Source organism: Silene latifolia, chromosome 9, assembly GCF_048544455.1.
Source record: "Silene latifolia isolate original U9 population chromosome 9, ASM4854445v1, whole genome shotgun sequence".
NCBI lineage: Eukaryota > Viridiplantae > Streptophyta > Magnoliopsida > Caryophyllales > Caryophyllaceae > Silene > Silene latifolia.
This window is the reverse complement of record NC_133534.1, coordinates 70,966,971-70,982,282: the sequence shown is the minus strand read 5'-3', so window position 1 is coordinate 70,982,282 and position 15,312 is coordinate 70,966,971. Positions and strand designations below refer to the sequence as shown.

General features: G+C 40.7%; 1 long non-coding RNA gene across 1 annotated transcript; it reads left to right on the top strand.

Annotated features, from left to right (window-relative positions):
- The first annotated feature begins 11,404 nt into the window (after positions 1-11,404).
- Positions 11,405-11,794, top strand: LOC141598155 (uncharacterized). Its single transcript, XR_012523278.1, has 3 exons — positions 11,405-11,473; positions 11,583-11,644; positions 11,725-11,794. It is a non-coding gene; the product is annotated as an uncharacterized LOC141598155 (long non-coding RNA).
- Positions 11,795-15,312: the final 3,518 nt, after the last annotated feature.

The following is a 15,312-nucleotide window of genomic DNA, read 5'->3' as shown; positions in this document are numbered from 1 at the left end:
AGGCCTCTACTCCGGAAGAGCGTGAGAGACTGAGGAAACGCGAGCCTGTTGACTACAAGGTGCGCGAGGTAGAGAAAGAGAAAGAGAAAGAGAAGCACCTGACAGAGGGAGAAGAAGAAGTCGGGTTTCAAGTTGTTCATCCTTCAAAGAAACCAAAGACTACTCCTGTCGCGGAAATGGTGATTGGCAAGAATGGAAAGGCTAGGCCTCGAGAAAGACCGTTGGTGATTAGGTCTGAAGTGGCGCAAGAGCGTCTGGCTCGAGGTCGTGACAAGAAGTATGATAAGAATGACAAGGGCAAGGGGAAGATGGAGGAATAGCCCGAGTCTTTATTTATTATTTGATTATTATTATTTATTGTTGTTGTAATAAAAAAAGGTGGGGTTTTTATAATCCTAGCCTATTCTATTTTTATTATGTATCGTACTATTATTATCAGAAAACGAATGAAATAAAAAAGTTAAATGGTTATGAAACCGTTGTGATTTTCTATTTATTATTCTTGTCGAATTTCAAATGCAATGCAAATGTCCTTCTATTTACATTTTAGATATGACGGGTTGAATCCTGTGAAGGATTGCCTACGTATTCACTTAAAAAAAAGTGAAATCAAACCCTTGCGCGTAGTTCGAGTAAATGTAAAAGAATAATTGTTCTAAGCAAGAGCTTGTAATGAACGTAGAAAATAAGCATGAGCTTTTGCTTACTCTGAAGGTGCGAATTTAGTTTATTTGATGATACGAGGATGACAAATTTGTCAAAATGTAAGAGCACAGTGACATTAGCTTATTTCAGCTTGGCCAGGGGCCGTTTATTTAGTGCCGCAAGAGCGACACGTGGGGTTACGCGAGGCGCGTTTTCGCTCCTATTCTAGGCATAGTATCGTTTTAGTTGGTCAAGGTTTGTTGGGTTTGAAAACTCATTTCCGTCTAGGTCTGTGATTCTAACCGCACCCCCTGGGAGTATGGATTTGACTAGAAATGGTCCGGCCCAATTAGGTTTGAATTTTCCTCGTGGGTCAACAGGTAAGAGAGCTCTAACCGATTTGAGCACTAAGTCTCCCTCTTTGATGTTTCTTGGCCTAACCCTTTTGTTGAAAGCTCGTTTGATACGTGCTTGATATGTTTGGACATTATGTAAGGCGCGTAGCCTACGTTCATCCAGGAGGATGAGTTCTTCATATCTATCCTTCTTCCAATCGGCTTCCGGGATTTGACTTTCTAGTAAAATACGCAAGGATGGTATTTCTAGCTCGACTGGTTGTACAGCTTCCATGCCGTATGTCAAATAGAAAGGAGTGGCCCCAGTGGGCGTCCTAACAGATGTACGATACCCCCACAAAGCAAAGGGTATCTTGCTTGGCCAATCTCTATAGTTGTCAATCATTTTCTTGAGAATTGTGACAACATTCTTGTTTGCCGCCTCTACCGCGCCGTTAGTCTGTGGTCTATAGGGCGAAGAGTGGTGATGCTTAATCTTGTATTTGGCTAGCAATTGCTCGGTCTCAGCTTGGAAATGTGATCCGTTATCACTAATGATCTCATGTGGGCAACCATATCGACAGATGATGTTGTTTTGTATGAACTTTGCCACATTTTTAGCTGTAAGACTAGTGTAGGAAGCCGCTTCTACCCATTTGGTGAAATAGTCAATTGCTACTAGAATGAAATAGTGACCTCCTGTTCCGGCTGGGGTTATCTTCCCGATTATGTCAAGTCCCCATGCAGAAAATGGCCAAGGGGATGTCATTGTATAGAGTAATGAAGAAGGGACATGTTGTACATTCCCGAAGATTTGGCAATTGTGGCAATGTCTTACGTATTTGATGCAATCGGATTCCATTGTCGTCCAATAATACCCCAGACGCGTGATTTTCTTTGCCATCAAAGGCCCACTCATGTGAGGACCGCATTCTCCGTCGTGGACTTCTTCCATCACCTTTCGTGCCTGTGAATGATCAAGGCAACGTAGGACTACACCAAGAGGTGTTCTTTTGTACAATTCTCCTTGCATGAGAACGTATTTGGAAGCTAGTAGGTGTATAGCACGTTGTCCCCTCTTGTCCATATCTGGTGGGTAGGTACCGTTAAGCTTAAAATTCAGGATTGCTTGGAACCAGGGTTCCTGCGCGATTTCTTCTTCATCGGTGATTTGGTGGACATAAGCCGGCTCCGACCGTCGTTCGATGCACAAAGGCATTTCCATCATGTGATCCGGCATATTAATCAGAGATGTAAGTTTCGCAAGAGCGTCTGCAAATTGATTTTCTTCCCGAGGTAGGTGTAGGTAGGTTACGCGATCAAAGAATTGAGTGACTTGGTCTATTGTAGCCTGATAAGGTGCGAGGCTTTCGCTTCGGATTTTCCAAGATCCTGTAACTTGGTTGATGATCAGTGATGAATCCCCATGTACTCGGAGGTTTTTAATGCCTAAGCTCACTGCCGCTTGTAGTCCAATGAGACAAGCTTCGTAGATTCTCGCAAAGATTGTTTGTCACCTCGAAGTCGAGTTTGACAGCAATTGGTGTATGCTCGCCTTCAGGAGAAATGAGCAACACTCCTATTCCGAATCCTCTTAAGTTCGATGCTCCATCAAAGTATAGGTCCCAGGAGTCTACATCAGTTTGGAGTATATCCTCGTCTGGAAATGACCAAGTATCTATTGTTTGTGCGTCATTGATAGGATTTTCCGCGAAAAATTCGGCGACGGCGCGACCTTTTATAACTTTCAGTGGCACGTATTTGAGGTCGAATTCGAGAGCATCGGGTCCATCTTGCTAGACGTCCGTTGAGGACGGGTTTCTCGAAGAGGTATTTGACTGGATCCATTTTGGAGTATATTTTGACGGAGTAGCTAAGCATGTAATAGCGTAGCTTCTTCGTTGCCCACACAAGAGCGAGGCATGTCTTTTCGAGTTGTGAGTATTTGCACTCGTATTCCAAGAACTTCTTACTAAGATAGTAGATAGCTCTTTCTTCACTTCCTACGCTTTGAGCCAAAGATGGCACCCATGGCCGTTTCTTCTTCGTGAGGTATAAACCAAGAGGTTGATCTCGTTGTGGTGGCATGAGCACCGGTGGTTTAGCCAATATCTCCTTGATTCGGTCGAATGCCTTTTGACAATCATCATTCCACATGGTGTGGTCCGTTTTCTTGAGTTTCTTGAAGATAGGCTCACAAATCATCGTAAGTTTCGATATGAATCGACTTATATATTGCACTTTTCCCAGAATCCTCTGACTTCTTTTTCTGTTTGAGGTTGTGGCATTTCGATAGAGCTTTGATTTTGGAAGGATCTATTTCTATACCTCGTTGGCTAACAACGTATCCCGGAGTTTGCCGGATGTTACCCCGAATGTGCATTTCCGAGGATTGAGCCTCATGTTGTACTTTCGTAGCCTTGCGAAGAACTTGCGAAGGTTCGCAATATGTCCCTCTCTTTCCTTGGATTTGACAATCATGTCATCTACGTATACCTCAACTTCTTTGTGCATCATGTCATGTAGGAGTGTAGTTACGGTGCGTTGATATGTAGCTCCGGCGTTGATCAATCCAAACGGCATTACCGTATAATAATAGGTTCCCCATTGGGTGACAAAGGCGGTCTTATGCATATCTTCCATGGCCATCTTGATTTGATTATATCCCGCATACCCATCCATGAAGGATAGTAATGCGTGGTCTGCAGTATTGTCCACCAATATGTCGATGTGAGGTAGAGGGAAGTCATCTTTTGGACTTGCTTTGTTTAAGTCCCTAAAATCAACACAAACACGGATTCTCCCATCCTTTTTGGGTACGGGTACTATGTTAGCTACCCAGTCAGAATACTCGGAAACTTTGATGAACCCGGCTTTGAATTATTTGTCAACTTCTTCCTTAATCTTTAGAGCCCATTCAGTTCTCATTCGTCGAAGCTTCTGTTTTACAGGTTTGAAACCTGGCTTAATCGGAATCCTATGTTCGGTGATATCCCTGTCGATCCCTGGCATGTCTTTGTAGGACCAAGCGAAAACGTATTTGAATTCATTTAGGAGGTCTATGAAATCGGCCCTTTCGGTAGAGCTCAAGGTAGTCCCTATCCTAAGTTCTTGGGGTTCTAGTTCGGTTCCTACATTGATGGGTTCGGTGTCCTCTATTACTGGTCCCCCTTCCCCTTCCTGTAGTATTTCTTTGGCTACGTAGGGAGGTATTTCGATCGAGTCTGGGTCTTGGTTATCCTCGGTATCATCGTAAAACAAATTGCACTCAAGATAACACAAAGAGTAAGCGTAACCCGATTTATTCATATTAAAATTTGAGTAAAGTTGAAACAAAGAAGCCAACTGATCCATGGTCAGTGGCGGCAAAGGGACAGTGGTTGGGGCATTTCCTGAACTACTGTGACTACTCGAGGCTAAGCTAGGAGAAACAAAGGGAGTGGGGATGACGACAGTAGACTCTCTAACGACTTCTCTAGACTCCGACTCGACTCCGACTCCGACTCGAACTCATCGTCTTCTGGTTCTCCTTTGAACATCTCTCCTTCTCCAAAGGTGAGCTTGAAGAGTCTTCCTTGATTGTTGGTCCATTTGATTGATTTTCTCCATCCTTTCTGCTGTCTTGCGTTGGTTTCTGTGATTAACGCGGTGGGGTTGAAGCGATCGTCTTGAAGTATCATGGTAATGATCTCATCCTGCGCGGCCCTAACGAATCGATCTTCTCCAAAAAATAGGCTAACAGCTTGTTCGTCTAAGCAAGGTGCTTGACGGGTTTTGACGGTAGGAACCGTTTCTGGAGGGATAAAGTAGCAATCGTGAAAGATCTCGATTCCGGCTAGCTTCCTCTCGAGATAATGCCAAGGTTCGGGAAATCCGTGAAAGAGTTCTAGACTTCCTTCTTGAACAAAGTACCCATTTAAAGTAGGGAGATAGGGTCGCATTTGGACTCCTACGTGCTTACGGTTTTGGACTTGGGCAAGCATTTCGAGAACCTCCTCTTTTATGGGTTTGTACCCTAGTCTAAGCGGTATCCTCTTTGAGTTGCCTTCCTTGTATGGTGCGAAGGTGTTTCTTCGAGTAGGGTTTAAAGGCATTCCAGGGAAGTATCCCTGGGTTTTGAGTATGTGGTTGACCACCAAGTTGGAGTAGGGATTATAGTATAAGGGTGCCAACTCGCTTTCTATGACACTTACACTTTGGAAGCCCCCAAGTTCGTACACGGGATCCGCAAGGACTTGATTGTTTGACTGTTTTTCGATTATTGCCTTAATGGGTGATGAAGTGATCGTCACTACTTTGCCATTTAGTGGGATCTTGATCTTTTGATGAAAGGTGGATGTTACCGCTTTGGAAGCGTGAATCCACGGCCTTCCCAGAAGTATGTTGAAGGAAGCTTCGATGTCCACTATTTGGAAGTTAACCTTTCGTTCGATTGGCCCTGTGGCTATGGTTAGGTTAACAAGTCCTACCACCTTTCGTCGTGTACCGTCATATGCACGCACACCTTGATTGGTAGGGGTCCAATCCGACTCTTTCATGCCTAGCTTGTATGCTGTTTTGAGGGGTATGACGTTGACTGCAGAACCATCGTCCACCAAGGTCATTGGCACATTGTTCTTTAGACAAATGACAGTGATGTATAAAGCAAGGTTGTGACTAGTGCCAAAAGGTGGCAAATCTTCGTCCGAGAAAGTAATAGGATTACTTAGCTTCGGTGATTCTTGGAAGACCAAGTTGACTACATCTTTAGGAGTGGAGTCATGTGCTACATTTAGTTTGGCCAAAGCTTGCAGTAAGGCTTGGCGATGTGGGAATGAGCTTGCTATTAATTGCCAGACTGAAAGATCAGCCTTTGTCTTCTGTAATTGCTTGAGCAAATGATCAGTGGAGTCATCTTCGTTGTCAATTGGTGTGATGACGTTGGTTGGACCATTTTGAGTAGTGTTTTGATATGGACGACCCGAACGAGTTAGGTGGTCCACATCTTGGTCTTCACCATTTTGGACTATTTCTTTGACTAGGGAGTTTTCAGTGAGATACTCGTCCTCGTCATCGTCGGCCCATACTCCATTGATTGCAGTTAGCTTTCTCATTCTCATGATATCACCTTCTAGTCGTATGATTTGGTCAACTAGTTTATCAACCACGGTGATTACTTCTTGCATAGTAGCATTTTGAGAGAAGATTAGTGGCACATGTTCTTCGGGTGTTGCGTTGGGATCATGTAGAGTTGTCACTATGTTTTCTAATTCCCAAACTTGTCTATCCACACTCCTTGCCCATGTGATGAAGTCGGAAATGGTAGGGGAGATAGTAGAGTAGAGCCTTTCATTCTCGATTGCATAAATTTCATTTTCGCATGGAGAAATGAGGTGTGAGCAATCTAAGGTAGATTCATCACTTGTGATCACTAGAACTCCAAGAGGATTCTTAGTGTTGTTGGGCTTACCACCCGGTGGTATTGGTAGTCGACCATCTCCAATCATGTCTTGAAGCACGTTTTTCAACTTGTAGCATTTTTCTGTGTCGTGCCCCCTGCCCCTATGGTATTCACAGTACGAGTTCTCGTCCCAGAATTTGGATTTTCTTTCGGGTTCGGGAGTAGGTCCGATGGGTTGGAGTTTACCTTGCTTCATTAACCTTTTTAGAGCGTTGGAGTAAGTGTCCCCAAGATTTGTGAATTTCCTTGATGAGGTGCTTTTCTTGGATGGCTCGAGAAGGTTAACTTCATCGGTCTTGCTAGTAGAGCCGTATGAACGACTTGTTGAACCTTGATATCCTCGACCTACCGTTTTGGACACGAGTCCTTTACGGATGTCATCTTCAATCCTTGTCCCTAGTACGGTTAAGTCCTTGAAAGTTTTGATGTTTTGGTATCTCAAATGATTGGCATAGATGGGTTTGAGATTATCCACAAACTTCTCCACAAGGGTAGCCTCATCCGGGCGTTCAACTAGTTGGGTGCTAGTCTTCCTTCACCTACTTAGGAAGTCGGTGAATCCTTCTTTGTCATTTTGGGTAAGAACCTCTAGAGTACGCATGTTGACTTGGATCTCGGCATTATCCGCATATTGTTTAGAGAACTCGATTGCGGCGTCTTCCCAAGTAGCGACCTTCTTGTGATCTAAGGAGTAGAACCATTGCTTTGGGATAGTGTCAAGAGATGAAGGAAAGATCATTAAGAACATCTCGGGTTTGATGCCTTTGATAGACATGTAATCCTTGAAGGCACGGATGTGGTTCAAAGGGTTCTCGTGTCCCTTGAACTTAAAGATATCCGTCATATTGAAGTTAGTTGGCAATTTGGAATTGACGGCCTCATACTTGCGATTGTTCTCCCTATTAATGTCATCCCCCTTAAGGTACATCAATTGCTCCTCTAAGTATTGGAGTCTTTTCTCAGCTACAGTCATCCCCGTGAGAGGATTTTCATCCTTGGATTCATTGTCAGAGTCACCTATTACTTCACTTTCATGAGGGGGCAACCTTCCCTCTACGGCATAGATACGGCCTTCAATGAGTTCAAGGCGGTCATAAACTTGGTCTTGGGTGACTTGCATTTGGGCTAGCGCGGCTAGGATTCGATCATTACCATCTTGAAGTTGGTGGAGATTTGTTTCGCTGGACCCAGGCATCTTGAAAACTGGACAAGAGATCGGCGGCGAATCAAAACACGATCGACCATTCTAACACACTTGCTAAAAGAAGAAATGTTTTGACTCGTGAAGTGGGTGTGTGCCACTTGTGTTGAGTGAGCTTTGAAGAAAGACGAGGTTTTTGAAAATGTGTGTCCTAGTCAACTGTAGTGTAGTTGTAGGAGCGGACTCGAAGTGAGGTTTTGAAATGGGCTTGTGGCCCGAATTTTGACACGACAAACGGACAGAGTTTTGACCGGATTTTGCGCTAATTGAAAGCCTATTTCGAAATTTTGTTTGAAAATGGGTTTTGATTTTTGAAAACTTGTCATGGTTTTGTTTAGAAGTGGTGATCACGTAAGGTACAAACATTTATACAAGCATTATAACGGGATGCTGAGTGCATTTAAAAGGGTTTTGGTTTAAAGGGTGGGTTGCCATACCGAACCATCAAACCCAAAGTCTGTGGAGAGGCTCGTACCAAACAAGAGTAAGGCCGATTCCTAGTCCATTTCCTCAAGTAGTGAAGGCCCTTGATACAAACAAGAGTAAGCATCATGGTATGGATGACGTCAATCGCTATCCATCCTTAGGCCCAAATAAGAATTAGGACCGTTTAGACGGGACGATTGGTCGAATGGGTTGGGTTGGGCCTAGGAAGGCCGAATAAAACGGTCTAGGAAGACCGAGTTATGAAAACCGACAATTGTCTTGTACAAACTATTCCCTAACCTTGTTCAAGTTTCACCCTTGCTACACGTAAGTGTATTATCCCCAGCGAGTCGCCAAACCGTGGACAGCGGGGGCCCACGGGGCGCTTGGGAGGAAAAGAGAAACAAGCGTTTGCATTTTTGTATGGAGTCGCCACCAATTTTTATGGGAAATTGAACTGTTTCGAATACCTCGTGTCATGTCAAGACACAAAGTAAAGACATGAACACTAAGCAATCGTTACCCTTAGCATTCTATGTCTAGAATGACTCTCGTGGATGCCAATGAACACGGGTGTTCACAGATATCTAGAGTAAGGGGTGAGGGTACGTATTAGGAAGCTCTTTTGATCGAACACCTAATCCCGCCCGCCTCGATAGCGGCCTCTACTAATGATTAGGGAAGTTGTCTATACTTGATATATCGTCGGTTGTATGCATGCAATGCAACATCCATAGAATTAATCCTAGCATGTGAGAATTAATACTAAGTCGGTTAACACGTAGTTTAATCATACAATTGGGTCGAAGTAGGATTTAATGTTCAATTACATGTGAAAACATACAAATGATGAAAGAAATACAATAATTATAAATTACAATAATGGAAATTACAATAATTACAACGGATTAGGCGATTTATGTCGAAAATACCTTTAAAACGGATAATTTGAGAAAACGAATAAAAGAATGAATTACGAATAGATCAGAAGGTGATAATACGAGTAATAGTCAATTAATACGTCAACTAAATAACTAAGTCAAGGCAAAAACGGAGTTCAGGGACGACAATTCAACCGAATAAAGCAGCAGCAGAAGTGCGCGTCCTTTGAATAGGCGCAGCAGACGCCGCGTCTGTTCTGACTCCGAATTCGGGCGTGAAGCCGGAATTGCGAATTGTTAATATCAATTGGTGAATTTAATGATCGATTAAAATATTTACCCGGATGAAAGTGATTAATAGGTTAATTACATATGATTGATGGTCATAAAACATGAAAACATGGATGAGACGGAATTAAACGAATTAATATAAGATGGATTAATTACAGGAGTGAAAAATATTAACAAACTAAACGAATTAAATCAATTAATTAAGTTAGATACGATGGATTAATGACGAATATGAGATGAATATGACAAAAGACAGATGAAAACTATATCAAAGACGAATTCCAGAAACCCAATATTGATGAATTGAATCTCTACAACCCGGATTGAATTTAATGACGAAAACCCGCAAATATTGGATTATAAGGGATTTAAGTCGGATTTGTGATGATTAAAACATATTAAAGATGAATAATAAATATACATGTGAATTATATGCTATCATGATGAAGAATTAACAAACAAACGAAACAAATAAAAGAACTTTGACGAACAACAGAGGATCGAACGAAGAAGAAAGGAAGCGAGAATCGGCCTCCTCACGAAGAGGCGCAAAGAAATCGCGCTCCTTCAAGAGGCGCGGCGATTCTTTGCGTCCTTTCTCGACGGTTATCTACCGGAAATCCGTAAAAAGAGGTTTTAAAGCATGGTTTTAGAAATCGGTTTTAATGGTATTTTCGACATAAACCTTACAATTGATGATGATACAATAAATACAATAAATAAAAGAGAGATTTACACCCTCAGACTTACATGTTGACGAAACGAGAAGGACTAAGATATCGATTAGTGATGCTCGACGCGAATGCAAAGAAAGTGCTCTCGTAAGAGGAAAACGTTTAGATTAATTAAGTTGATTGATGTGGAGTTGGTCAAATTGGTCGGTCATGCAAACGAGGCTGGTACTCAGAAGGATCCGAGCTTACGTGGTCGAAAGTTCAAGCACGTAGACGCCAAAAAGTAAGAACAAAGTCTAGAATGCAAAGGGAGAAGAGAAGGGCGGACACTCGCGTGAGAAATATGAGGAGCGAAGGCTCCTATTTATACTAATCACGTGGAGGAATTAGGGTTTTGGAGACTCTTTGGAAGTGAATCTCGGAAATATATGAAAAAGATACAAGAAATACGCAGAAAGGGCACTGGGAAGAGGCGCAAAGAAGAATCGCGTCTCTTAGAAGAGGCGCAAAGACTGCTGCGTCTGTTCCCAAGGGGTTTCCTTCTGCGGAAGAAAGATTTCCGTGTTTGAGTTATGGTAGGACGGAAATAATTCGGTTTTCCTTAATATATTATGTGAATATTACGGGAAATTGTTTACGAAAAGATAAAATTTATGAAATATGGAATAGAAATATCCTAACATTCCAACATTCGACTCGGGTTTTAACGGTTATCAGAAAAATGAAGACGGTTTTAGGCCCGGACTCCAAATGTACTCTAGTTACTATCAAAACGACCGTATCGGGACGTAGATGACAACTAAGAGGTAGATATTAATATTTGAGCAATCACTTGACGATAATCTTACGAACTGTCACAAATCGTTCCGCGTACCAAACATGCGGCCCAATCATCATCGGGTGGTTTGCGAGAGGTGCGGAAATGAGGTATCTACAATTGTGCAGAATATAACGGATTACGACGATGTCAGATTTTGCTGCTCTAGGGCTGACATTTGCTGTGATTGTTGGCCTCTGATGACAGTTGGTATTAAAGTTGTGGACAGTGCTCTTAGAGGTAGTTAACTTATATTGTGTATAATTTCTGAGCTGTCATCTTTCTGCTCATGTCCACTTTCTTAAAACCTAATACCTAGACTTTTGATTTTGCTAAGAACGGAGAAGGCCTTAAATTGTATGATTGTATTAAAATGAAATGTTGTTTTCAGTAAAAAAAAATGATATTACTAACTGTGCTTTCATCCTCTAGAATTTTACTTTGGCAAGTGTGTGTGATAGTGTTCTGCATTATATGTGACTGTACTTGAACAAGTTACGTCTCTGGAAATGTTACTATCGCTTTCGTATACAGATGATTTCGGTTTCAATCACATTCTCTGGGTATTCAGTGTTCGACGTGGTGTACATTGTTGGGTTTGTGATGCAAAACCAAGAAGGTATAAAAACAAGTTGAAAATGATCTTGATCTTAGGTATTCTATGATATGCAGGAAACTACTTAAATCTCATATGTCATACTTTCTTTGCAGGTTAACCAATGAACAAAGAGCTGCTATAACCGCGTATTTTCATGTGTATAAGGTGATTTACATCTTTCATCTTTCCAGACGGGCACCCATAGTTGCCCTGATTATTGGTTATACCAAGTAACTATGAAAGAGTTGCTTAGCCTGCTACGTTGTCTTGTCAGGGCAATGAGAACAGTCTGAAAAAGGTTTCTTTAGGTGGTCCTGCTCTTCATCCGTTTCTTGCGTGAGTGTGCCTGCTATTAATTTTTGTTTTTGGTGTCCTTAAATTGATTTGTATCACAAGTTCATATCTAATTTTTACAGGAGATCGTACACTGAATATTTGAAAACTTTTTTTGAGGAGACGTTCCTGTGTAGCCAGAAGCTTCTATCATCGAAAGAGATATATGAGAAAGTGTTGGACCTGATGAGTGTATGTGATTCAAATTCGAACTCGAACTCGCTTGTTATCAATAATATTCTTATCGTCACCAACACTGGTTTGTTGCATTTCAGCCTTGTAGTCTTTCATCTATATTGTGTATGATGTATTGCAGCAATTACTTCCGCGCTTCGAGGGAAATGGCAGGATAGTCGAAGATCTTCCATGGGTAAAAAAGATATTTTTGTATAGGTTAGTCGTAAGTAAATTTGACACAGTAGATGAAATTTTTTTGTAATTGACTTTTGATAACCGATTGATTGTATACAGATATTTTTTGTTGATTATGGAATCATTTTGCATTGTCATCATGTGTACGACTAATATGGGCAATAGCTGGGGCTGGTAGCTGGGAGAGGGATTCTCCCTTTGCTTGCAAAAAAAAAAAAAAAAAAAAAAAATAAATAAATAAATAAATAAATAAATATGGGCAATAGCGTAATATTTTTTTTTATAAAAAATAATAATTATAGACATCGGATTTTTGCAAAAAACTGATGTCCATTGATCAAATAGACATCGATTTTCCTAAAAATCCGATGTCCATTGATCAAATAGAGATCGGTTTTCCTAAAAATCCGATGTCCATTGATCAAATAGACATTGGTTTTCCTAAAAATCCGATGTGCAAATTTTAATGGACATCGGTTTAAAATCCGATGTCCATTAATCCACAATGGACATGACCAAACTCTACATCGGTTGTGTATCTGATGTCCATATAGCGAAAAGTCCGATGTCCATCACAAGTTTTGTAGTAGTGTATGGGGTTATTTGTATATCGACTCAGTCTACTAACAGCATAAGCAATGTCTGGTCGAGTACAGTTCATGAGGAACATTACACTTCCTATAATCTTAGCATATTCTTCTTGTGAGACACTATCACCCAAGTTCTTACATAAAGATATGCTAGCATCGGAGTTCTAGCAGGTGTAACATCAAAACTGTTAAATTTCAACACTTTTTCAACATAATGTGATTGACTAAGGGATATACCATTTGGGGTTTTCATAACTCTAACTCCAAGAATGACATCAGCTTCTCCTAAGTCTTTCATCCCAAAACGTGATGACAAAAATTGTTTGGTTTTATTTACAACAAATAAATTACTACCAAGAATTAACATGTCATCAACATATAAGCATATAATCACACAATCTGATCCAAACATTTTAGAATAAACACACGAATCAGAATTGTTATTTATATAGCCATCATCAATCAAAGTGTTGTGAAATTTATCATACCACTGTTTAGGTGCTTGTTTAAGACCATATAGTGATTTTATCAGTTTACACACTTTACTCTCTTGACCCTTTACCACAAACCCCTCGGGTTGCAACATATAGATATCTTCATTTAGGTCACCATTCAAAAAAGCAGTTTTTACATCCATCTGATGTACCACAAGATCATGAATAGCAGCCAAAGCAATAAGAGTTCTAATGGTGGAAATTTTAGTCACAGGTGAGTAAGTATCAAAATAGTCAATATCTTTCTTTTGTGTAAACCCCCTCACCACAAGTCTGGCCTTAAATCTTTCTATTGTTCCATCAGGTCTCATTTTCTTTTTAAAGATCCATTTGGTACTAATGGGTTTACTACCTTTAGGCAAATTAGTTAACTCCCAAGTCTGATTAGAAACAATAAAATCTAGTTCATTTTTAATAGCTTCTTTCCAAAAAATAACATCTATAGATCTCATAGCCTCATCATATGTTTTTGGATCATCTTCTATTAAAAAAGCAGAAACAAGCTCATCAAAAGCACAAATATCACCTGCGATTTTAGATAAGTGAAGTCTGATAGCATCGATTACGATGAAATCACTCCCGTAGCTCTTTTCAATTATGGGCCTTTTGCTCCTTCTTGGTTCAACCGCATGATCCACGTAAGTACTAGTACTCGCATGCATAGAACTCACGAGTAGGGTTAACATGCACAAGTAGAAACAACGGGGCATCGGGTAGTGATACAGTTTCCTTCTTCAAAGGAAATGTCTGCTAAAAAAACTCAAAGATCTCTAGCCTCGTATATAGACTGTCACTTAAAGACATGAACATATAAGCAGAACTGTTTTGAGCATAACCAATGAAAACACAATCATAAGTCTTAGGTCCAATGGTTGGCCTCCTAAAGCTAGGTAAGCCTACTTTAGCCAAACACCCCCACACTTTAAGGTAACTTAAGTTAGGAGCATAACCTTTCCACATCCCATAGGGTGTCTTGTCTAGTTTCTTGTGAGGTACCCTGTTAAGAATATGATAAGTTTGAAAGCACCGCTTCCCCCACATATCATCGTAAAGGCGAACTTAAAAGCTTAGCATTCATCATTTCTTTCAAAGTTCTATTTTTACGTTCAGCTACTCCATTCGATTGAGGTAAGTATGGTGGGCTCTTTTCATGTATTAAACCATTTTTCTCATAAAAATCTACTAAATAACCGAGTCATACTCTCCTCCTCGATCGGACTCGACTCTTTTAATCTTCCTATCAAGCTGATTTTCTACCTCGGTTTTGAACTTTATAAACATGTCCTCAGCTTCACTTTTATTTCTAAGCAAATATACTTTGGTATATCTAGAAAAATCATCAATAAAAGTGACATAATAATGTTTACCACCTCTACTCATGGTGTTTTTGAAGTCAGCTAGGTCGGTGTGAATTAACTCAAGAAGACTCGTTTGTCTAGTTGTAACAGGTCTACTAGGTTTCTTAGCAAATTTGGCCTCGACACAACTAGGACACTTCTCATGAGTTTCTGAAGATAACGAAGGAATAAGTGACATAGATTTGAGCCTTTTAATCGAATCAACATTCACATGACCTAATCTACCATGCCAAACATCAATAGACTCAAAGAATATAAGCGAAGTAGAGAAGCATTATTATTAATGATAGGAGAATCAACATTCAAAACAAATAAACCCCCACAGAGATAACCCTTGCCCACAAAATTCCCATTGCGCGACATTACAACCTTGTCAGCCTCAAAAACAAGTTTCACATCAGCTTTGTTTAGCAAGGCACCAGACACGAGGTTTCGACGCAAAGTAGGAACATACAAAACATTATTTAAAGCAAGAGTTTACCCCGAGGTTAGTTTGAGAAAGATCTTGCCTTTTCCTGATAACAACGGGAGAAGAGTTACCCATGTAGACACATTCACCATCAAAGAACATCTTCAAATTCAAAGAAAGAGATCCTTGTTAGCACAAAGATGCCTTGAAGCCCCCGTATCCGAATCCAATCACTAGCATTTGCAACCGATTAGCCTCAACCACTACAAAGAAGAATAATATCATCCTTTTCAAAGAACATTAGCTTCAAAGAACAACTTTCTTTTGAGGACACTGATAAGCTTTGTGACCCGTTTTCTCACAAACATAGCAAACCAAATTTGGTTTACGGATCTTTGAGGCGAGTTTGGTGAATTTCCCTTGACCAACTTTCTTGGCATTCTGACCC